Consider the following 23,828-nt stretch of genomic DNA (forward strand, 5'->3'; position numbering starts at 1 on the left):
GATGAAATGTATTGTTCTGGCCATTTTGGTGAAAATAAATTCTGTCATAGGGCTTATTTATAATTCCCCCATGTTCTGATTTGCTAGTTATAAAGGTTTTTTTTTTTTTTGACAAGATTTCACATATTCTTGGCTGACCTCAAACAACTTATGTAGCCTAGGATGACCTTGAACTTCTCATCCTCCTGCCTCCACCACTCATGTGTTGAGATTGTCAGTGTGTGCTACCATGTTGGGATTATGCAGTGTTGGGGATCAAACCCAGGGCATCATTTATGCCAGACAAGCACTCTACCAACTTAGCCATATTCCCCAGCCTCATAAAGATGTTTTGTTTTTGTGCTATCACTTAATACTTTTTCTTAGTATACAAGAAAATTCACTTAGTTGTGACATTTTCATACATGTAATTGTCTCGTTGATATTTTTCTAATTTGTCTCTAAATTTGCTAGTTATAATATTTGAGAGGCATTTATTTATTGACTTATTTATTTGTTACAGATCTAGAGATTGAATCCAGGGCCTGTGCATTGTAGGAAACTGTTCGATTACTGAGCTACATCTCCAGCCCTGAAGTTAATGTTCTTCAAAATAATTTATATTTGGCAAGATTGCTCTTACAATGTACTAAAAGTTCCAGCTGAGTAGCTTTCTGGGGGGCGGGAAAGGGAGTATGTCTTGCTAAGTTTGTTTATTTATTTTATTTTTTTTAATGAGAGACAGGATCACATAGTGTAGGCTGGCCTCAAACTTGCTGTACAGCCATGTGACAGAGGTTGATAAACCTGAACTCTTGGTTTCACCCCATCTCCGAAGTGCTGGGATTGAAGATATGCACCACCATGTCCTGCACCAGCTAAGTTTCTTAATCCATATAATTCTAGCTCCTCTCTGGTATGGAGAAGAAAATAACATATAGATTAGCGTAGATATAAATAGAATACATGAGAAAAAGTCTGAAGTCCATACATATGTAGGGGTATCTTTAAGTCAGTTGTGGGGAAGTTCTATACTCTAAGTATAGATGAGTACAAAGGTGAAATCAGGTAGGATACATAGACCCAGCACAAATCTTACAGGCATGTGGGGAACAGTAAGTGATCATCCTGATAAATTATGAAAAATTTCTAAATACTGGAAGTTGAAAGAGTTATGCTTTGAGCACCCATGTACCATCCATCCTACAGATTCTACAATTGTCATTTTATTTGGTGTATCATTTATTTACCCATTCATCTAACTCTACCTGTCAATCAACTTGTGTGTGTTTCAAAGTAACTTGTAGTAATTGATAAGAGTGTAATTTTAGTTCAGTTTTGCAATGTAGAGAGTCTTCTATTGCAACTCAGCTCATAAAAAGTATATTTAACAATTTATAAAATCAGGTATCAGGTGGACTCAATATCATCTTATTATACTTAAATTGAAATGTTTGAGAATTTAATGGAGAAATTGCTGAAGAAACCCATTCTGTAAATATTATTCTCTGTGGTAATACTTAATGTGCTTCAGATCACATCTTTTTAAGAATTTCATTTTTATTATTAAAATGGATTTTTTCTTATAATATATTCTGATCACAGTTCTCCCCTCCCCATCTACTCTCAGAGTCATCCCACCCATCCAATTTCATGCCTTCTCTCTCCCTTTAGAAAATAAGCAGACAAATAAAAAGTAACAAACTAGGGTAAAAAAAAAGGATGAGCAAAAGAAAAGAAAAAGAACAAAGAAAAAGTAGTATAAGCACATATACACAAAGAGACACATGAGCACACAGAAAATGCATAAAAATACAAAATCAGAAACCATCATATATAAACAAAAGACCAGTAAGGTAAAAATGCCCAGGTAAAACAATATGAGACATAAAATTTCCCAAAATGCCATTGAGTTCATTTTTTTGGCTATCTGCTGCTGGGCATGGGGGTCTACTCTTAAGTGTGGTTTGTACCCAGTGAGACTCTATGAAAACTAATTTTTCCTTTATGAGTAGTTATGAATGAGATACCTTCTTGGTTTAGGATGGGAGATCAAGTCCCCTTTTCAGTGCTGGGACCCCATCTGGCAGGCCCTGTACATTCTGCCATAGTCTCTGTGAGTTTATAAGGGCTAAGTCCTGCTGTGTCTGAAGACACAAAAAGACAAATATATGGATACTAGCTTTTAAGCCTTTGATAGAGATGCTACTATCTATCCAAATAATCACAGAGACAAGTATAGAGTAAGGAACTAGGGAGAAGGGAAGAATTTCCCAAGAAGGAGAAACAGAATGTATTGTTCTAAGGATTTCTTGATGGGTGAGTGTATGTGCATGAGTAGGCGCTCCTAGCTATACCTATTGAGAGGTCAGAGGAAGTTGATGATCCCCCAGAGTTGGAGTTACAGGCTTTGGCAAGATGGCTGGCTTGTCTCATGGGTCCTGGGATCTGAACTCTGATCCTCAGGATTTCACTGCAAACACTTAACTTCAGAGCCATCTCTCCATCACATCTTCTTTATTTTTCTATATCATTTTTATTTATTGAGATTATAATATAATACCATTCCCCTTCCTGTTCCTCCCTCCAGTCCTTCCCATATACCCCTCTTTTTTGTCTTTAAAATTCAAAGCCTCTTTTTCATTATTTTTACATACATATGTGTATATGAAAATACATATATATTCCTAAATATAGCCTGTTCAGTCTGTATAAAATTACTTGTGTAAGTTTTCAGGGCTGATCATTTGGTATTGGACATCAACTGATGTGCTCTTCCCTGGGGAAGACTATTTCTCTTGTGCTCTGCATTCCTTAGTTGCTTGTAGTTCTTTGAGTAGGGTTGAGGCCTCCTGGGTTTTCCCCTGTCCACTTTGACATGTCTATTATTGTTGGCCTTGTTCAGCTCATGTTTAGACAGTCATGTTGATGATACTTTATGGATGTGGCTTCTGACATTTCTAGGAGAAACATTCTCAGAAAACTTCCTGATCCTCGGGTTCTTACAATCTTTCCATCCCCTTTCCCACAATGATCCCTAAGCCTTAAGTATGAAAGTTGTATTGTAGATATATTTGTTGGGACTGGGCTCCACAACTCTGCAGTTTGATTTGTTGTAGTTTTCTGTAGTGGTCTCTGTTGCCAAGTGAAGTTTCCTTGATTAGAATTGAGGGCTACACTTGTCTGTGGGTGTACAGAAAAATATTTAGAATGTACTTAGAGATTCTGCTGGTTTAGTAAGGTGGAGATTGTAGGTTCATCTCCAAGATCCATGACTGTACTAGGCCTGGGCTAGATTGTCTAGGTTTCCAGTACTAGGCATGATTTCCCTCTTGTTGAGTAGGTCTTAAGTCCAATTAGGGAGCTGTTAGTTACTGCCAAGGTATGTGTGTCATTACTGTATCCCTGGGGTTATTATGCCACATTGGTTGTTGATGTGGTTCATGGGCATCATAGCTGGTTAGGATTGTTGATTGCCTCCCTCTTTTGGAATTTTGCATGGAATTTTCTGGTACCATGAGAGCTAGTCCTAAGGGAGGAGGCACTCAGGTCAGTTCCAGCACAGGTGCCTCTGAGCCCTCCTTCTGAAGTGCATGCTTTCTTCAGCAATAGGGACTCACCTTCCAAATCTGGGGGTGGGGGCAATTAAGGGCAATAGTAATAGGCTGTATGTTTGGGGAGTCTCTTGGACAGCCCTGACAAACAACTTCAAAGAGAGCTTTTTATGTCTGGTATTGGGGATTTTTGTTAGATGGTCTTTGACTGTTGGAAGCATTGTCAGCCCAGATGAGAAAATTCCATTTAAACAATGTCTGCATGCTTATACATAGAACTGCATGAATTATCGGGTTTTTTTTAAAAGACAATCCTAATAATAGGATTCTTTATGATTTTTCAGATATCCTTATTGCTATTTTAGCCTTCTCTCTCCTTATTTTGTTTTTACCACTCTCCTCCTCCCTAAACAGCTTCCCTTCCCCCATCAGATTATGTATACCCTACTATTCCCCTCTCTATTGCCCTCTCACTCCCCTACCCTAGCAATGGTCCATTTTAAAGATACTGGTCTCTACAGTTACTACTGGGTATATACTAAAATCTGAAGATTTGGAGCTAGCTGTCTCAGATGCTAGAGAACATGCAAGATTTGTCTTCTAGGTCTAGGTTACCTCACATGTTTTTTTTCTCATTTCATCCATTAATCTGTAAAGTTCATGATTTCATATTTCTTTACAGCTGAATAGTATATATATATATATGCCAGATTTTCATCATCAGTGCATCAGTTGAAGGACTTTAAGGTTATTTCCATTTCTTAGCAATTGTCCAAACAGCAGCAATGAACATGGCTGAGCAAGTGTCTATGGAATAGGATGTTGGATCCTTTAAGCACATGCCTAGGGCTGGTATAGCAGGGTCATATGGTAGATTTACTTCTAGCTTTTTGAGAATGATTCATACTATAGTGACTGCACCAGTTTGCAATCCTACTAACAGGGAATGAGGTTTCCCTTTTCTTCATCCACATCTGGCATTTTTTGTCAGTTGTTTTGTTGATCTTCATTGTTCTGACTGGTGTAAGATGAAATCTCAAAGATGGTTTGATTTTCATTTCCCTAATTGCTATGGATGATGAAATTTTTTAAAGATATTTCTTAGCCATTTTTTTTCTTTTTTTTGAGAGCATTCTGTTCAGGTCTCAGGGCTATTTTTCTTTTTAAATGAGTTGTTTGGTTTTTTTTTTTAGTTCCTTATATAATATGGATATTAATTCTCTGTCAGATGTATAGTTGGCAAAGATCCTCTCCCATTCTGTGGACTTCCTCTCCACCCTGTTGATTGTTTTTTCAGCTATGCAGAAGCTTTTTAGTTTCATGAAGTCCCACTTGTCAGTTGTTGGTTTTAGTTCTTAGGCAAATGGAATCTTATTTAGGAAGTCCTTTCCTACACTTATGTCATGTAGGGTCCTGCCTATGTTTTCTTCTAGTAGTTTCACTGTTTTAGGTTTTCATATTTAGGTATTGGGGCCATTTAGAGTTACGTTTTGTGCAAGGTATAAATATTTCATTCTTCTGCAGATGGACATCCAGTTTTTTCAGCACCATTCATTGATAATGTTGTCTTTTCTCCAGCATATATTTTAGAATCTTTGTCAAATATTAAGTGACTGAAGTTATATGTACAAACGTTTTGGTCTCTGATTTTGTTCCATTGGTCTACACGTTGGTTTTCGCACAAGTACCATATGTTTTTATTGACAAGGCTCTGCAATATATCTTAAGATCTAAACTGCTAGTCCATCCATGGTAATTCCTCCAGCATTATACTTTTTGTTAGAATCGTTTTGGCTGTTTGGGGTCATTTTTGATTCCATATAAATTTTAGGATAATTTTTTTTCTATTTCTGTAAAGAATAAAAGGGAGATTTTGGCTGGGCTGTGGTGGTGCATGCCTTTAATCCCAGCCCTCGGGAGGCAGAGGCAGGTGGATCTTTGTGAGTTTGAGGCCAGCCTGGGCTATGGAGTGAGTTCCAGGAAAGATGCAAAGCTATACAGAGAAACCCTGTCCCAAAAAACAAGACAAACAAAAAACAAACAAACAAACAAAAAAAGAGGGAGATTTTGATGAATATTGCACTGAATTTGAAAATAGCTTCTTGTAGAGTGCTCATTTTCTCCACATTAATTCTACCCGTCCATGAGCATGGGATATCTTTCCATTTTCTAGTTATCTCTTTCTTTAGAGGTTTAAAGTTTTCATTGAAGAGGTCCTTCACTTCCTTGGTTAGGCTTATTCCTAGAATCTAGGAATCTAGGACCTATATATTTTCTTTTCTTTGAGGCTATAGTGAATGGGAGTTTGTCCATGATCTCTTTCTCTGCATGTTTGTTATTGGTGTATAGAAAAGTTATTGATTCATGCAAATTGATTCTGTGTCCTGCCACTTTGCTGAAATTGTTGATCATTTCTAGAATTTTCTATGATCTCTATTGTATAATATCATGTCATCTTCAAACAAGGATAGTTTAACTTCATCTTTACCTATTTGTATCCTTTTAATTTCCTTCTCTTTTCTTACTGCTCCAGCTAGTACATGAAGCACAATATTGAAAAGGAGTGGGAAAGGTGGTCATCCCTGTCTCATTCATCACATCCATGGGATTGTTTCATGTTTTCCTCTATTTAGGATGATGTTGGCTGTGATGTTGATGTTGAAGTATGTTTCTTCTATTCCTTTATTATCTAGGACTCTTATTATGAAGGCATATTGGATTTTATCAATAGCTTTTTCTGCATTATTAATATGATCATGTGGTTTGTATCCTTAAGTCCATTTATGTGGTTTATTGCATTTATTGACTTACATATGTTGAACCATCCCTGCATTTCAGGGATAAAGCCAACTTGGTCATGGTAGATAATCTTTTTTATGTATGTCTGTATTATGTTTACAAGCATTTTATTGAGTATTTTTGAGTCTCTATCCATCAGAAATACTGGCCTGTAATTTTTTCTGGTTGTTGTTGTGTATTTTCCTGGTTTGGGTATTTGCATGATACTGGTTTCATAGGAGGAGTTTGGGAACACTTCCTCCAATTCTACTTTTTAAAATAGCTTTAAAAGGATTGGCTGTAGATCTTATTTGAATGTCTGGTAGAATTCTGCTGTGAATCCATCTGGCCCATCTGGCACTGGGCTTTTTTTAGTTGGAAGGCTTTTTATTACTATTTCAATCTCCTCATTTGTTATGGGTCTGTTTAAGTTGTTGACTTCTTCTTGGTTTAATTTTCATAGTTTGGCTAAATCTAGAAATTAATCTGTGTTTTAAAAAAAAGTTTTCCAGTGTAATGAAGTACAGGTTTTTAAAGTATCTTCTTATAATATTCTCAGTTTCTTTGGGGTCATTTCTGATTCAGTTAATTTGGGTTCTTTCTTTCTTTTCGTTAGTTGGGCAAAGAGTCTGTCAATTTTGTTTATCATCTCAAAGAATAAAATCTTAGATTTGTTGATATGTTGTACTATTTTCTTTCTTCTTATTTCACTAATTTTGGCTCTTTATTTGTATTATTTTTTGTCATCTATTAGGCTTGGATTTGTTTTGTTCTTGTTTTTCCAACTTTTGGAGTTGCATCATTAAGTCATTTATTTGTGGTTTTTTTTGTGATTTTTAAATGCAGGCACTTAGAACTCTAAGTTTTTCTCATAGGACTGCTTTCAATGTTTTCCAGAGGGTTTGTTGTGTTGTGTTTTTATTTTTGCTTAGTTCTAGGATTTTTTTATTTCTTTCTTGATTTTTCTTCAACTCATTCATTCATCATTCAGTAATGAGTTGTTTAATATTCATGAGTTTATATTTAGTAGAGGTTTGTTTGCTGTCAATTTTGAATGTTATTGCTTTGTGGTCAAAAAGGGTATGAGGAGTTATTTCAATGTTTTTGTATTTGTAAAGATTGGTTTTGTGTCCCAGGATATAGTATATTTTAGGTAAGTTTCTGTGTGCTGCTGAGTAGAATGTTTATTCTTTGGTGTTTGTATTCTGTAGATAACTGTTAAGTCCATTTGATGTATGATGCCAATCTATTCTGATGCTTCCCTGTTTATTTTTTGTTCAGAAGACCTGTCTATTGGAGAAAGTGGGGTGTTGAAATCACCTAGTATTAATGGGTTCATGTTATTCTATGTCTTTAAATCCAGTAGTATATTTTTAATGAAATCTGGTACACCAACGTTTGGTGCATATATGTCTAGAAGAGTAATGTCTTTTTGGTTAGCTATTCCCTTGATTAGAATGCAGTGTCCCTTTTTTATGTCTTCTGATTAGTTTTAGTTAGAAGTCTATTTAGTCAAACATTAGAATAGTGATGCCTCCTTGCTTTCTGGTCCCATTTTATTGAGTACTTCTATCCATCCTTTTACTCAAAGGTGGTGCCTATTTTTAATGCTAAGATGTGTTTTTTAAGCCCTCTGCTCCACCAGAGGCCATACCCAAGACTCCCGCCACCCTCCCACACCCCACTCACAAACTACCAACACTTCTCCAGAACCCGCCTATCCTAACCCCAATAGACCCTCCTCTCATCACCATATACCAGCCCATAACTCCAATGGAAGCCCCCTGCTCCACCAGAGGGCACATCAGCACCCAGCACCCCAAAGGACCCCTGGTTAGATGAGAGATCATGCTGGCTAACAGAATTCCAGCACCCAACTCAGATGGAAACTCCCTGCTTGATCAGAGGCCACCCTGGCCACCACAAGTCTAGCTTCCAACTCAGGTCGAGACTCTCTACTCAACCACAGGCTAATATGGTCAGAAGACCAGAGCAGAAACAGAAATCAAGAAACAAAACCACCCATTCAACAAAGACAAACTAAAAGATTGGCACCTAGTCTTATAATCACCCCAAATCCAGATGGCTAGATGCCAGTGTAAGAACACAATCAACAAGAGCCAGGGCAATATGTCACCATCAGAGCCCTACTACAGTAAGCCCTGAATATTCCAATGCAACTAAAACAGAAGAATGTGACCTTAAAGCCAACCTTAGACGATAGAGGTCCTTAAAGAGGAAATGAATAAATCCCCTAAAGAAAGCCAAGAAAAAGCAAACAGTTGGAGGAAATGGATAAAACTGTTCAAGACCTGAAAATAGAAATAGAAGAAGCAATAAAGAAAATACAAACTGAGGGAATTCTAAAAATGGAAAATCTGAGTAAGCAAACAGAAACTACAGATGCAAGCATCACCAACAGAATACAAGAGATGGAAGAGAGAATCTCAGATGTTGAAGATATGATAGAAGAAATATATATATATATATATATATATATCAGTTAAAGAAAATGTTAATCTAAAAAATCCCTGACACAAAATATTCAGGAAGTCTGGGACACCATGAAAAGACCAAACCTAAGAATAATAGGAACAGAAGAAGGAAAAGAATCCCAGATCAAAGGCCCAAAAATATTTTTAACAAAATCATAGAAAAAAATTTTCTTGTAGAAGAAGTTGAGGAAGAATTGTAGGAGCCAGTGGAGTCAAGAACACTACTGAATATAGCCACAGAATACGACCCACAGAATCAACTAAGCAGGGCTCATAGGGCCTCACAGAGACTGAACTGACAATCAGGGAGCCTGTATGGGTCTGACCTAGGTCCCCTGCATATGATATGGTTTTGTAACTTGGTGTTCTTGTGGGACTCCTAACAGTGGGAGCAGAGGCTGTCTTTGACACTTTTGCTTGTTCTTGGGATTCTTTTCCTCTTACTGGGTTGCCTTGTTCAGCCTTAATATAAGGAGATGTGCCTAGTCTTATTATAACTTGATATGCCATGTTTGGTTGATATCTCTGGGAGGCCTGACCTTTTCTGAATGGTAGGAGGAGGAGTGGAGCTGGGGGAGAAGGGGTTGGGGAACAGGAATTGGGAGGACAGGAGGGAGGGGAAACTGTGGTTGGGATGTAATATATGAGAAAAGGATAAATAAAAAATAAAAAATTGGGTTAATTAATATTTAAAGTTAGTGTTGAAATGTTATGTGTTAGTTATGGTCATCATGTTGTAGATTTTTGGTAGTGTTGTTTGTGTTCTCTGTGGTACATTGTGTTTTAGTAGTTATGGCTTCATATTTCTTCTCAGTCTCCTTGCTATACTCATTTCTTTATCCTGATATATTGCTTCCTGTATTTTCTTTAGGTTTTGCTTGTTGGCTATAAATAATCTGAAACTGATTGTATCTTGGAAAGTTTTTCTTTCTCTTTCAACTATGGTGGACAGTTTTTCTGGTATGTTAGTCTAGGTTGGCCAGTATGGTCTTTTAGAATGTGGGATGCATCACTCCAGGCTTTTCTGGCTTTCAAAGTTTATGTTGAGAAATCTCTCTTATGAGTTTTTCTTTATATGTGACTTGTGTTTGTTTGTCTCTTTTTGTAGCCTTTGATATAATTTTTTTGTTTTGTATATTTAGAGTTTTAACTATGATATGCTGTAGGGACTTCTCTTTTCTTTTCTGTTTGCTTTGTGTTCTGTGTGCTTTTTGAACTGAATAGCTATATCTTTCTTTAGTTTGGTGAAGTCTTCCATGATCTTGTTAAAGATCTGGTCTATGCCATTTTTGATTTGGGATTCTTCTCCCGCTTGTATGCTTATAATTCAAAGGTTTTGTCTTTTATGTTTTTTCTGTTTTTTTTTTTAATTTTTCCATGTTCCTTGTTTATTTGGCCTAGATCCTTTTACTTATTTGATTTAGAGTCCTGATACTTGATTTTCTGTTGGATTCATTCTACTTGTGAGGCTTTCCTTTGAGTTTTCTAGTGTAGTTTTTGGATTTTTCAATTCCATCTTTATTTCTGCTTGAGTTATCTTTAATGTCCCTATCTTTATTTCAAGTCCTGGATTGTCTTTATCATATGTATGAGCCTTGTGCTTGTGTTTTCTAGGGCATTAATCAGGCATTTATTCTTACTAAGTTCTTTTTCCTTAATTCCATCAAGCTTTTTCTTTGTCTTCTTTAAACTCCTGGAATTTTTTGATGATGTTTGTGATTGTTCTTTTAAATTCAATGTCCTGGGTTCATGTAGGTAATTCTCCTTGACAAATACTTCTAGAGGACTGGTATATTTTGGGTGTCTTGATCTTATTAATTGTTGTATTTTTATAATAAGATCTGGGTATGTGGAGTTCTTTTGTTATATCTAAGCCTGTTATGGACAAAACAGCAACAAGTCTGGCTAGTGAAAAAATTAGTATTGTTCTTTCTCATTCCTTTAAGCATTTTAGAGCATGCATTGGATTTTTATCTGTAAAGTTGGCCAAGAATTTCTCTTCAGTGTCAGTGTAATCAAGCCTCTAGTCAGGGGTCCTGAGAGAACTAAAAGGACAGCTATAGATACAGGTAGATGAAATGAAACTTATGGAAATCAGCTCATTCAACATTGGAAGCTGAAAATTTCTGTAAGCCGGGGAGACAGAAATGGTGGCAATGTAATTTAGGATTCCACAGGACCAAGGTCAAGTGTCTAAGGGCAAAACTTACATGCTCCAGCCAGGGACAAAGACAGCAAGTTCTCCCTTCCTCTCTCACTGTGTTCTATCTGGACCCTCAATAGATTAGATGTTGCCCACTCCTATTAGAGAGGGCAGGTCTTCTTCAGTCTAGTGATTCAAATGCTTGTCTGGAAAACACCCTTGCATACCCACAAATATTGTTTTACCAAATGTCTTGGCATTCCTTTGTCTGTTCAAGCTGAGGCAAGTGCACAGAAGGGTCAGGTTTATTCCATAACTCTCATGCCTTTTGTTATAGTTTGCCTTATGTCACTGTGATAAACATCACAAGTAAAAAGAACTTGGGGAAGAAAGGATTTATTTCATTTTACACATCTAGGTAACAGTTTATCATGAAGGAAAATCAGGGCAGGAACCTAGAATCAGGAACGGAAGCAGAGGCTGAAGAGGAATGCTGCTTACAGGCTTGCTCTCAGGCTCATGTTCAGCCACTTTTCATATACAATCCAGGCCCATCTGCCTAGGAATGGAACTGTGCACAATGATCTGGGCCTTCCTACATCAATTAACAATCAAGAAAATGTCCCACAGACATGTCCTCATGCCAATATGGAGCAGAAAATTCTTCAGTTGAGGTTCCCTCTTCCAGGTGTGTCAAGTTGACAACCAAGATCAGCCATTGCATGTTGTGAAATAGAACATTTAACTATATAAAGATGTGTTACATTTGTTTGTATTGCAAAATAATGGTTTAATTATGTAAAGATGTGTTGCTATTTTACCTTGCCTACTTAAGGCAGCTGATTGTTCTAATAAAAAGCTGAATAGCCAATAGCTAGGCAAAGAAGTGATAGGCAGGGCTGGTGAGCAGAGAGAAAAGGGGAGCCACCCAGTCAGCCACAGAAAAAGCAGGAAAGCAGGATGAGCAGTACATATATTGAGGTAAATGAGCCTTGGGGCAGCACATAGATTAATATAAATAGGTTGGTTTAAGTTTTTAAAAAGGCTAGCTAGAAACAAGCCTAAGCTAAGTCTAAGAAGTCATAATTAACAAGTCTCCATGTCATGATTTGGGGGCTGGTGGTCCAAAAAAGCTGGCTAGATTTGGTACCCAACATGGGGCACATATTTCTATGGAAGGCCTGAGAAGCTTAAAAAAATGAAAACAACAAACAAAACATGGTTTCCCAGTACCCTAGTGCTCTTAGCATACAGTGGAATGGCTCTGCCAAGCAGCAAGCACTTGAGCAGCTGACATATTAAGTAGAAACAACAAGCTAAGTAGAAAATGCCTGCCGTAGTGTGGGCACCAATATCTTAGAGCTGAGGTGGTTAAATGCAGCTCCTGGTTAAACACAACTCCCAGTTAAAAGTAACTCTTGGGCCAGGCCTGTGGGATTAAAGCTTGGTTCTTTTAGTGGGGTAGAGCCAGCTCCCAGTGCAAAGCTGTGAGTCAAGTTTAAAGTTTGGCTCATATGGTCAAAGAATGCTACAGTTATACAGAAAAGCAGGTCCAGACTGAAGAAAAAAAAGTCCAAACAGGTTACAGTGTGTATTAAAATGTGTGTAGGCATTTAAGACAGAAAAGAAAATGGGTATAGACAGTTATAGGAAAAATAGTTTTAAATTAATAAAGTCTTTAAAGAGAGAGTAAAGTAGTATAAAGAAAAAAAGCCACATAAAGATGGAAAATACACAGAGAGTCTGGATCCTATATGGTGTTTTGTCGACTTTGAATTTTTTTAATGCTGATGAGCTAAGGACAGCTGCTGAGAGACATTGGATTGCAAAAGAGACTGCTGAATTAAACCAGCCTACATACTTTAAGGATGTCTTAACTTTTAAAATGGAATTCAGAAAATGTATTGCGCTGGGGGAGAGGTTATGCTTTTGTTTCCACAGGAAATGAAAGGCTGTGGATTCCTTTAAAGTTAATAGAGATCATGTTTGATGGGGGTGGGGAGGGGAACCTCCTGAAAATCTTGGCTACAGACATAAAGAAATAAATTGAGAAAAACTACAGGACAGGTGAGGTATATGCTGATCCCTCTGCATTGGAACAGTTCTGAGAATGGACAACAAATATTACAACTAATTTTCCCAGGACTTGACCAATATCTCAAATTTCTCAGAGTTCCCAGAAATTTCTGTCATACCCAGACAATATTAAGCAGTCCAGAGAACACAACACCCATATTACCAAGAGGAGAAATGGGTGTTTTTTGGTCATTTGGTGGGTTTTTCATGTTATCATTGTTTAGGGGGGGATATAGGAATATAGAATAGAAAGATAGCTATTAACCTCAAATATTTTATATTTATATGGATTTTGGTATATTGATATGAATTTAAAGTTATTTTTGTTATGCTGTGTATATGTTTCTACTCTTATTTGGAGTATTGTGCTTATGCAGCTCATTTAAAAAGGTAATGTATAATTAAGAAATACAGGTTAATAGTCTTCTATAATAATCAAACCTATAGTTATATTAGGTAGGTTTTCAAGGTTAAGCACAGATATATTTTAGATATATAGGTGATCTTCAAATGCTTCAGATATCTACAGAATATGGTATTTAAGATGTTTAATAATGTGAGGTTTTTCATGACAGCAAGACACGTCTGCCCCTGGCAGCACCAATCTACTTCATAAAAGGATGATGGGTATCAAAGAACCTCTATATGGAATTTTCTTTCCATGTGGCAAAGCTAGCCATTTGGGCAAGAACCTGTCCTTGCCTCAACTGCTGATAATATCTTGTCCAAACTGAAGATGCAAAACACAAAGGAATGCAACTGCTGAACTTTGCCAAGACAAGGCAGGACAGTCCTTCAAAATTCTTGCTTCATAGACAAGTCTGCCAGATATTCTAGGCCTATAGGCCAAAGATGCCCTAACATTGCTAAAGAACCTTGTGGGTGACTGTTCAGGCAGTCATATGTCTCTGCTGTTTCTATGGTTTTGGAAGTGGCTTGCACTGTAATCTCTTTTTACTCAGGTAGTATATCCTTCTGGGGTCTTTGATGGAGTCAAAGACTATATAATCATAGTTACAGTTTTCCTTAGTTATGATAGAATGTAAATTAGATGCAAAACTTTGGACTCACTGGAATAGGATAATGGAGTATTTTCTCTGAGTTTGCCAAATACAAATGGACTGGATAATGCAAATATAATTCTTGCTTGGTAAGTGTTCTCATTGTATATAGCTTTACTATGTTAAAGTTAAAACCTTTCCTTTTCACATACATGTGCTTGTGTGTGTGCACACAGAGATGGCTGGTTTGCTGATGGAACTTTGAGACACACAAAAAGCATGTTTGCAGATGTCAGGGTGGCATGCCTTCCTCTTGACATTTCTTTGAACAGACATCATTTTGTAGAATCTATCTTCATTTACACATTTTTGAGACCACCCTAAAATGTGGGAAGGACATACTGTTGATATGCCTTCAGGGTCCTGTGACTAGGGAGGCACTGTATTGTGGGGGAGGTTCTTGTTAGGGGTCAGTCAGAACATCATGTTTGTGGCATTTGTCCTTTAGAGGGTCTTAAGGCTGCCTGTTCTGAGACAGCCCTGTGTCAGGAAAACGCTGCTGTAGGTATTTCCAAGATGCCACTGAGGCCAGACAATGAATCCCAGCTTCTGCTTTGCTGTGGGCAAGGTACCTCTTTATGGCTACCTGGTAACAAATGTTTCTGTCTGTGAATTTTTTTTATATTGAAAAAATCAACCTTATGTTTTTTCATAGAAAAAAAAGTAAAAGATCAGGCCATATTTCGGGTCAAAGACTTCTTCCTGCTGGTAAATAGGACCCAAGACTTTATTAAAGTTAAAAGGCTAATTGCTGAACCACTACAACACACAAACTGTGACTGAGCCTTCAACACAGTGCCTGTGACATCACCCATGCTTTCCTAAAGTGTTTCATTGTGGCCTGAGCGGTAACATTGCTTCACTTATGGAAATGCTTGTAACTGACCCAGTGACTGATCTTGCTACCCTACTGTGCTTTGGCTGTCTGGAAAGCTGCCTCCAAGTTGGGGCTCAGCCTGCCCTGTGTACAAAGGATAGGTGGGGAAGAGTGAATTATTTAATTTTAAATGTTATAATAAAAGAAAATGTAGTAGAGACCAAGGAAATGAGCATTTAGAACAAAAACTTGAAGTTTTGTGCCAGGACTGTTGGGCCTCACATGTGCCTCTGGGCCACTGAGAATTGAGTGGCATGAAGGATGCTCTGTGACTGAGTTCTGGACACTTCCTTCTAGGATGGACACACCTGGACTGTTTGTGCCACAAATCTAGTGGGTTGACACTGACCTGCAAGCTTTCAATATGTTACTGCCTTCTGTGGAGTCTATACTTGACTCCACAGCCTGACTATACTTGAGGGTTTCCTGCATTTTTACTTTTTGAAAATAGAGATTTGGGCTGAGAAACTTTTAAAAGTATGTGCCTGGGTGAAATGTATAGTTGGTTCTCTTCGAAGCTGAAAAGTGGCGGAATGTACAGCTTGGTGTCTCGGGAGGATTCTGTGAGCTGTGTGTGTAGTGATGCCTCTTCAACTTGTCTCTCAGTGTAGGCCGACTCACCTGAAGAACACGCTGTGGCAGGCCCCAAGACTGTCACCTCATCATGTGTGCAAGCAAACTTTCGATAACTTTATTTCCTGTTCAACAGACATTTGAGCAGCTACCCAGAAGTCTCAAGCCAAAAGGGGAGCCTCGCCGCTCTGCAGGTGCCTTACCAACTTGTGCTTTTCCGTTTTCATATGTGAAGATGTTGGACAGAACCTTGTACTTGAAAATGCTATAAATGAATTGTTATGAAATAAATTCTGACCTGTGGACATAAAAACAAACAAACAAACAAACAAAAAAACAAAACCTTTCCTTTTTATTTAGACAAAAAGGGATATATGTTGTTGAATAGAATATTTGCTTAACTATGTAAAGATGTGTTGCAGAATAATTGCTTAACTATGTAAAGATATGTTGCTGTTTTATCTTGCCTGCCTAAGACATCTAATGGGTCTAATTAAAAGCTGAATGGCTAATAGTTACACAGAGAAGGGATAGGCAGGGCTGGTGGGCAAAGGGAAAAGGGGAGTCAGTCAGCCACCTGGGGGCCAGACAGCCAAACATGGAGAAAGCAGGAAAGCAGAATTGACAGTACATAGATTGAGGTAAATGACCTGGAGGCAGCACATAGATTTATAGAGATGGGTTAATTTAAGTTCTTTTTAAAAAGGCTAACCAGAAACAAGCCTAAGCTAAGGCCAAGAATTACATTAATACATTAATAATCAGTCTCCATGTCATGATTTGGGGTCTGGCAGTCCAAGAAAGCTGACTACAATTCCACCTTTTCATTCCAATCTACCTCCCACAAATGGGTTGACCCCAAATTGTGTTCATCTTTCTTTTACTTTTTTTTCTGTTAGCATACATTTCTCAGTCCATTGTCTGGATCCCTGATTTCCTTCTGGTATGTCAACAGAGCCTGAAATTAGTGAATGTGTGGGAATACAGATGAACTAATTAATGGATTAATTCAGCAGATGCTTATTGATTGTCATGCCCCATGCTAGGCATCAGGAAAACAACTCAAAACTAATAAAGCTCAATCCATACTCTTCTTTTTTTTCTTTGTTGTTGTTGGTTAGAAAGGATTTCCCTGGCTGACCTGGAACTTGTAGACAGTCTTCCTACCTCTTCCCCTGAAAACTTGTATACAGGTGTGCATCACTACAGAAGGCTACTTTTTTGTTGATGTTGTTCTTTCTGTTCTATAGTCCAGGATGGCTTTTAACTTGCTATGTAGTTGAGAATGATTTTGAACTTCTGATAATTCTGCCCCCACCCTCCCCATCCTGAGTGCTAAGATTACTGGGGTATGATACCATGTTCAGTTTATGTACTTCTGCGGAATTGAACTAAGGGTTTTGTGTGTGGTAAGCAAACACTCTAACAGCTGAGCTACATTCCCAGCCCCATTGTGTGTGCTTTTATATAACTGTCCTAGAATTCTAACATGCCTTATAAAGAGCCTGTAAAATTGCATTGAGTCAGGTCTGTTATTAAAACTAGAAAAGAAAAGGTACAACCATTTTATTACTTTTAGCACTTACATTCTGTGGACTCATTTATTTTTGTAAGCATTAAATGCTGCTTTAAAAATGTTTTTCCACTTTTAATTAAAATCTTGGGATATGATAATATGTTATATAGTCTATCTTACTTTACCTGTGCATATTCAGGGAAAAGGTATTATTTGGAATCATTTCACACTGTCAAAATCTTGTAAGGGTCTAATATTATTAAGATGATCAATAAGTCACTGTGCACTTGAGCTAGGCAAGAAAACAATGGAGGAAATGAAATGAATAGTGTGGGCATAGTGGAACATGCCTGTGATCCTTGCAGCCAGGAGGTTGAGGCAGAGTGGGCTGTGCACAGGGAGGCCTTTTGTGGTGTGGAAGGACAATACAGAGCTCACTGATCCACCTTTGTGCACATTGTAATCATTTGACTTCCCCAAGAAGCTTTAATTTGATAACTTGTGAAAGGCAGAAAGGAATCTCCCATGCACATCTGTTGTGAGAGTGAGACATCATAAGGAAAGTTCCTGGACATAACAACATTTGTATGGTTCCTACTGAAACAAGGGTATAGCCCAAGGTTTAGGGGGTTCAGCTTCTTGGGTTAGACACCTGGAGCTTGTTTCTGCTACCTACTGCATGGGTAAGATTGGGCAGGTTACTAAAACCTCACCTGTAAAATGGAGATAGGAACCATATACATGAGTCTGGACTGCAGCATTTCAAATTAGCACAAAATGGGTGGCTTCAAACAACAAATGTGTGTCATCTTTTAGTTTCTGAGGGTTATAAATTCATAAATGGCTTAGTGGAATGGTTCTGCCTGGGTCTTTCATGAGCTTGAAATCTAAGCCGGTCGGTGGTGGCACACGCCTTTAATCCCAGCACTTGGGAGGCAGAGCCAGGCGGATCTCTGTGAGTTCCAAGCCAGCCTGGTCTCCAAAGCGAGAGCCAGGAAAGGTGCAAGCTACACAGAGAAACCCTGTCTCAAAACACCAAAAAACAAACAAATAAACAAACAAAAAAGAAATCTAGACAGGCTGGAACACCACCCCATGGGCATCTCGAGTGCCCCACAGTGAACAATTGAACAAAGAGAGTGAAAAGGAACACCATTTATGACCATCAATATTTTATTAGGTGAGAGCAAGTATATAACCTAAGCAAAGGGGGTTTTGTGGGTTGTTTTTACATTAATGAAACATAGTGTGTTTGTGTGTATGTGTGTGTGTGTGTGTGTGTGTGTGTGTGTGTGTGTGTGTGAACAACTAGTGGGAACTGGTCTTTCCTTCCACCAGGTGGATCCTGGAGATTGAAGTCAAGTAATCAGGCTTGGCAGCCAATGCCTTTACCAGCTGAGCCAATTTATCAAGTCTATTTTGTGTGTTCTTAAGATAAAGGCCTGTGACTCTTTTTTTTTTTTTTTTTTTTATGTACGTTTGAAACTTTTACGTTTTTCAAGGCAAGGTTTCTCTATGTAGCCTTGACTGCTGGAACTCACTTTGTAGACCAGGCTGGCCTTGAACTCACAGAAATCCACCTGCCTCTGCCTCCCCAGTACTGGGATCAAAGGCTTGTGCCACCACAATTTTGAATTTCAGCCAATTCAAAATTGGCTGAATTTTTTTTTTTTTTTGAGACAAGCTCTCTTGTATCATGAAGCTGACTTCAAACTTGATGTGTAGTCAAGGATATCCTTAAATTTCTGATCCTCTTGCCTTCACTCCTGAGTGTTGGGATTCCAGGTATGTATCCAGCTACAATCAAGTTAAGCAGTGTTAGGAATCAAATGCAAGGTTTCATGCATACTAGGCAAGCACTTCACCAAGTGACAGGTAACTCTGGCTCCTAAAGATTACTTTTTAAAGTAATTCTTTTATTCATTATGGCATTTTCATAGTATATGTATAGTTTGTTCTAGCTTATCCCCTTCTCCAGCTGTCCCCACCACTTCCATCTGCCACCGTGAGCTCTGTCTCCCTCTAGCTGGCTCCATTCCTTCCCCCAGATAATCTTTGTTCTACTCTCATGTCACATTTCTTCCATCGCCCTCTGAAACTGGGGGTTTCAATCCTATGCAGCTTTCTAGTATTAACTGGATTCTTTTGGGGGGGTTGTTTTATTTTGTTTTTCGAGACAGGGTTTCTCTGTGTAGCCCTGGCTGTCCTGGAACTCACTCTGTAGCCCAGGCTGGCCTCGAACTCACAGAGATCTATCTGCCTCTGCCTCCTGAGTGCTGGGATTAAAGGTGTGCACTCCACCGCCTGGCTAAACTGGATTGCTTCTTAATAGCTCAAAAAGACCCAAAAGTCAGAAGAATCGACCAAAATGTAAAGGGACATGAAAGGCAAATATGCCATAAAATAGGACTCAAAGTATTGATTATAGGAAAAAAAAATGCTTCAAGTTTATATATAGTTCACAGAATGGATCCTGTTGAGTAACAACTAAAGCTAGGCATTTATTTCATAGTCACCCACCTACATGTAAGCTAAGCACTAATATTGTATTCATTTTATAGAAGAGGAAACTGAGGCACACAGAAGCTGAGTGACTTATGAAAGGCCATAACTGAAGGTAGAATTGGAGCTGAGGCAAGCTGCCCTTCCATCGTGTTAGGTGGCACTCTAGTCTGTGGTTTGCTTTCACTCCTTCCTTCCTTTGCTTTTTAATCACGTAGTCCAGGCAGGCCTCGAACTACCTATGTAGCCAAGGATGACCTTAAACTCCTGATTGGCTGGCCTTTACCTCCAGAGTGGTGGAATCACAGGTGTGCACCACCAGTCCTGATTTATTTGGTGCGGAGCGGGGGGGGGATCCATCCCAGGGCTTCATATATGCCAGGTAAATTCACTACCAACTGCATTATTTCCTCAGCCCTTTTTTTATTGTTTTTCTTTCTTTTTTTTTTTTACAAGCTCTCACTCTCTAGCCCAGGTTGGCCTCAAACCATTAAGTCCTGCCTCAATCCTCATAAGTGGAGGGATTATAGTCAAGTCAAGAAAGTGGTCTTTTCATTTTTAATGTAGAACAGGTGACAATGTTTTTCCTTCCTCTGACATCAGGTTAACTCTGGTCAACTTTCACCATCCATGGTGGTATTATTATATTTTTTAAGAAGCTTTTTTGTTTATTTGTTAAGGTTTATTTATATATTATGTACACAGAAGAGGGCACCAGATCTCATTACTGATAGTTGTGAGCCACCATGTGGGTGCTGGGAATTGAACTCAGAACCTCAGGAAGAATGGTGCTCTTAACATCTGAGCCATCTCTCCAGCCCCTGTAGTGGTATTATTAAGGCAGAGTATAAAGACAAAGCTCATGTGGTCAGAAAAGCTATATCTTAAAACATTGCCTTGTTTAACTTTGGCTTTGGATTTTTGAGACAGAATCATAGTAACTCTGGCTGTCTTGGAACCAGGCTGGCCTTGAAAAGCAGAGATCTCCTGCCTCTGCCCCCCCTCTCCCCCAGTGCTGGGATTAAAGTTCTGTGCCAGAATGCACGGCCCATTTCATTTATGAAGCAGAGTTGGAGTTTATTTAGAGGGGAGTTTTTGAATATAAGTGTATGTGCATATATGTGCACACATGTGTTGAGGCCAGGGGTATTGTTAATCAGGAGATGTGTACTTTTTTTGAGCCTGGGACTTGCGATTAGTTAGGTTGGCTGACTAATTAGCCCAGGGATTGATTCCCTTGCCTCTGCCTCCCCCGCCCTGGATTACAAACCCTCGAGCACACCTTTGTCTCCAGGCTTTTTCTGTGGGTGCTGGGAATGAACTCAGCCCCTCATGCTTGAGCAGTAAGCAGTTTACATATTGAACTACCTTCCCAGCCCCCAAAGGAGATCTGGAAGATAGATTTAAACACAATGTTAATATCAAGAGAGAAAGAATAAGACAGACCCAAAATCGTGAACTTCAGCTTCTCAGAGGAAAGTCACTTCTTGAAAAATTTTTTGAAGATGTGACCACAATTTAAGATGATGTGTTGAAGGTATAGAAGAACATCAGAGTGTTGAGGCCAACATTCATGTTCCTTCCACACTATTTGTGGCTAAACTTAGTGCCTGGAGAACAAAGATAAAGACTTCAAAAAGTTGAAGTAAAGTTCTGGACATGAATTTCTAAAATGACATTTCCTTAAATAGCATAAACCTCATATTTAGTTTTTGCTCTCTTTGTTGAGAGGAGATCTCAATTGTGTTGCCATGGCTGACCTGGAACTCACTATGTATACAGTGTGTGGCCTTGAACTTGCTGTGATCCTCCTGCTTTTGCCTTTCAAGTGCTGGCTTTGCACAGGTATGCTACCACACCCTATTTGTTTATTTATTTTTTCTTTTCATGTGTCATAAACTTTGAACAAAGTCATGTAAGATTTGGGATGATTGGAGTTCTGAACGGGGCACTTATGGATGCGCCCTTTTGCCTACAAGCATTACCAATTCACCCATCGGGTTGATTCTTCTGCCTTGCAGCAGACTCAGGCTGTATCATGAAGTTTAGGCCCAGATAGGTATTTCATAAATGTTCATGTTGTCAAGAACCTACTTTTTAATTTCCTTTTCTGTCTTTTTTAAACTTTACCTTAATTAGTGTATAGGCTTTGGCTTAAGGCTGGCTTTCAATTACAAAATGGCTGCCTGTGGCATTTGGGGTATTTAAGTTCCTTGCTCACCCAGAAGGTATAAGGGGGAAACTCTCACTTTCAAACCATGGGATGCTAAGCTTTTTCTTTTAGTCTAATCAAACCACATAGGGATTGACTGAGACTAATTTGGACTCAGCCTCCTGTGTGTGGAGGGGCTGGATATCTGAAAACAGTGGGGGTTCCATTACAAGGGAAAGGGAGCAAATAGATGCTGAGCAGGCTCTGAAGCTGGTTCTCCATCTGGAAATGGTGAGACTCTTGCTGAGACATGCGAGGATTAGAGATAATGTGTGTAACACTATCGGGTTGTCCAGTGTAGCAAATAGAAACAGAGGACACCCATTGAAACGTGAATTTCAGATAAATAGCAACTCATTTTTCAGTATGTGTATTCCATTCTGACAGTGATTAAAAGGCTTACTTGGTCTTCTAGTCTTGTCCTGAATGTATTTGGGATAAAAATACATGTATTAAAAGTTATTTCTTTATCTAAAATTCAAATTTATGGGGGTAGCCTGTATTTTCTCTGTCAGCCTTAAATATCTGTAGCATTCTTAACACAGCAGCAAGCATTTGCAGGGAACGATTACTGCTCTTTTTACATAAGAAAAGACTTCAGGTAAATGACAACATGGTATTTCTTAAAAACACTTAAAATGTCTAGTTTTCTCTCAAAAGAGGAATTAACTGAACAGGATGTGGCTCCAACAAACCAGTGCTGAAAACCAGATCAAAGCGAACATTCCCCAGTGAAAGGTGGTGTTTGCCCATGGTATGGCACATTGGAAAACATCTAATATAGCTACTTAAAACGACAATGAACTTAAATCTGTGGGCATTCTATTGTTTTTTTCCTTACCTTCTCAGTTTATTCAGATAAACCATCCTTCGTTTGATTCCAAGGCAATGCTGCTGAAATTTCTAGTACAAAGGCATTGACAGGGGGTAATAATGCAGTGATTGTCCCAGGATTTCTGGCTCCACGTGGGTGAAGCATGAGGTCACAGCACTGTTATTTTGCAACTGGAGGAGGCAGGAGCCTCTGCAGAGCCTGACTCCATTTTCCCTCACTGTTAATCTACTGCTCCTACCTGGAAAATTGGCTAATATGCTTCCCGAGAAAGTAGATGCCTTCAATTGCTTATGAAATATTCACCACATTATGAAAAAGAAAATCTTATTAGCTTGGCATCGAGTAGACAAACCCATTACATAGCTACCTGTCATTACTAGATTCAAGACAAGAGTAGATTAAGTAGATTTTATCCAAGATCTCTGTTTCCTATTACATACTGCTATTTCTGATTTGGTGGTGTCTTCGAGCTCATACACTACCTATTTTCTCTCCCTTCCTAAAACCCAGAAAATCCTTATTCTTCCTCTCTGCTTTTAAAAAATGTTTCAAAATCATCATGCAGCTTTTCATATTGTCTGCAACGTCTTTAACAAAATCATTATTTTTTCTTATTTTTTAAAAAGGGCATTGGGACTGTATCTGTATCTCATCCCCTATTCATCCTCATTAGAAACCTGATCCACGGTGGGTATTAAGATCTTTATATTTTTACTGGCCCGACGATGACTTCATTGCTTTTTTACCAGCTGGGGAATCTTGTAAGGCAGAGCATCGGACCGGAGTAGAGTTGTGGGTTGATGCCGCAGCCGCTGCCTCCGCGGTTTGCACGCGTCCAGCTGCTGGGTAAGGAATCCTCTGGCTGCCAGTTCTTTGCTCTTAAGTCACCCCAGGGGATCGCAGGCTGCTAGATGAACGTGCATAAGAATGTATTTGCGCGCGCGTGCACGCACAACTGCAACAGTTAGGCAGCAGCAATAGACTTCGATATCATTTTTTTCTAAACCAACGACTGAGATCAGCCAACCTTCGTCCTTTATTTTCAAGCAGTGCCCAGGCTCCCGCCCGAAATGTGCTCCCCGCCCTCCACCTACTCCGCGCACGGGTCCCCAGGGAGGGAGGCTAGGATAGCTGCGCTGCAGGCAGGATTCCCCCTTTTTTTTCCACCGCAGTGACAGGTGGATTCCCGGGCATCCTCACCCCCCTCCCCTCAACCCTGGTATCCAC

General features: G+C 38.9%; 1 long non-coding RNA gene across 1 annotated transcript; it reads right to left on the reverse strand.

The window, feature by feature from the left end:
- Positions 1-18,825: 18,825 nt before the first annotated feature.
- LOC118573582 lies at positions 18,826-23,372 on the reverse strand. The gene is made up of 3 exons (XR_004943665.1): positions 22,608-23,372; positions 21,001-21,164; positions 18,826-18,849 (listed from the first exon to the last, which is right to left on the reverse strand). It is a non-coding gene; the product is annotated as an uncharacterized LOC118573582 (long non-coding RNA).
- Between the last annotated feature and the right edge of the window lie 456 nt (positions 23,373-23,828).

Source organism: Onychomys torridus, chromosome X (genome assembly GCF_903995425.1).
Source record: "Onychomys torridus chromosome X, mOncTor1.1, whole genome shotgun sequence".
Taxonomy (NCBI): Eukaryota; Metazoa; Chordata; class Mammalia; order Rodentia; family Cricetidae; genus Onychomys; species Onychomys torridus.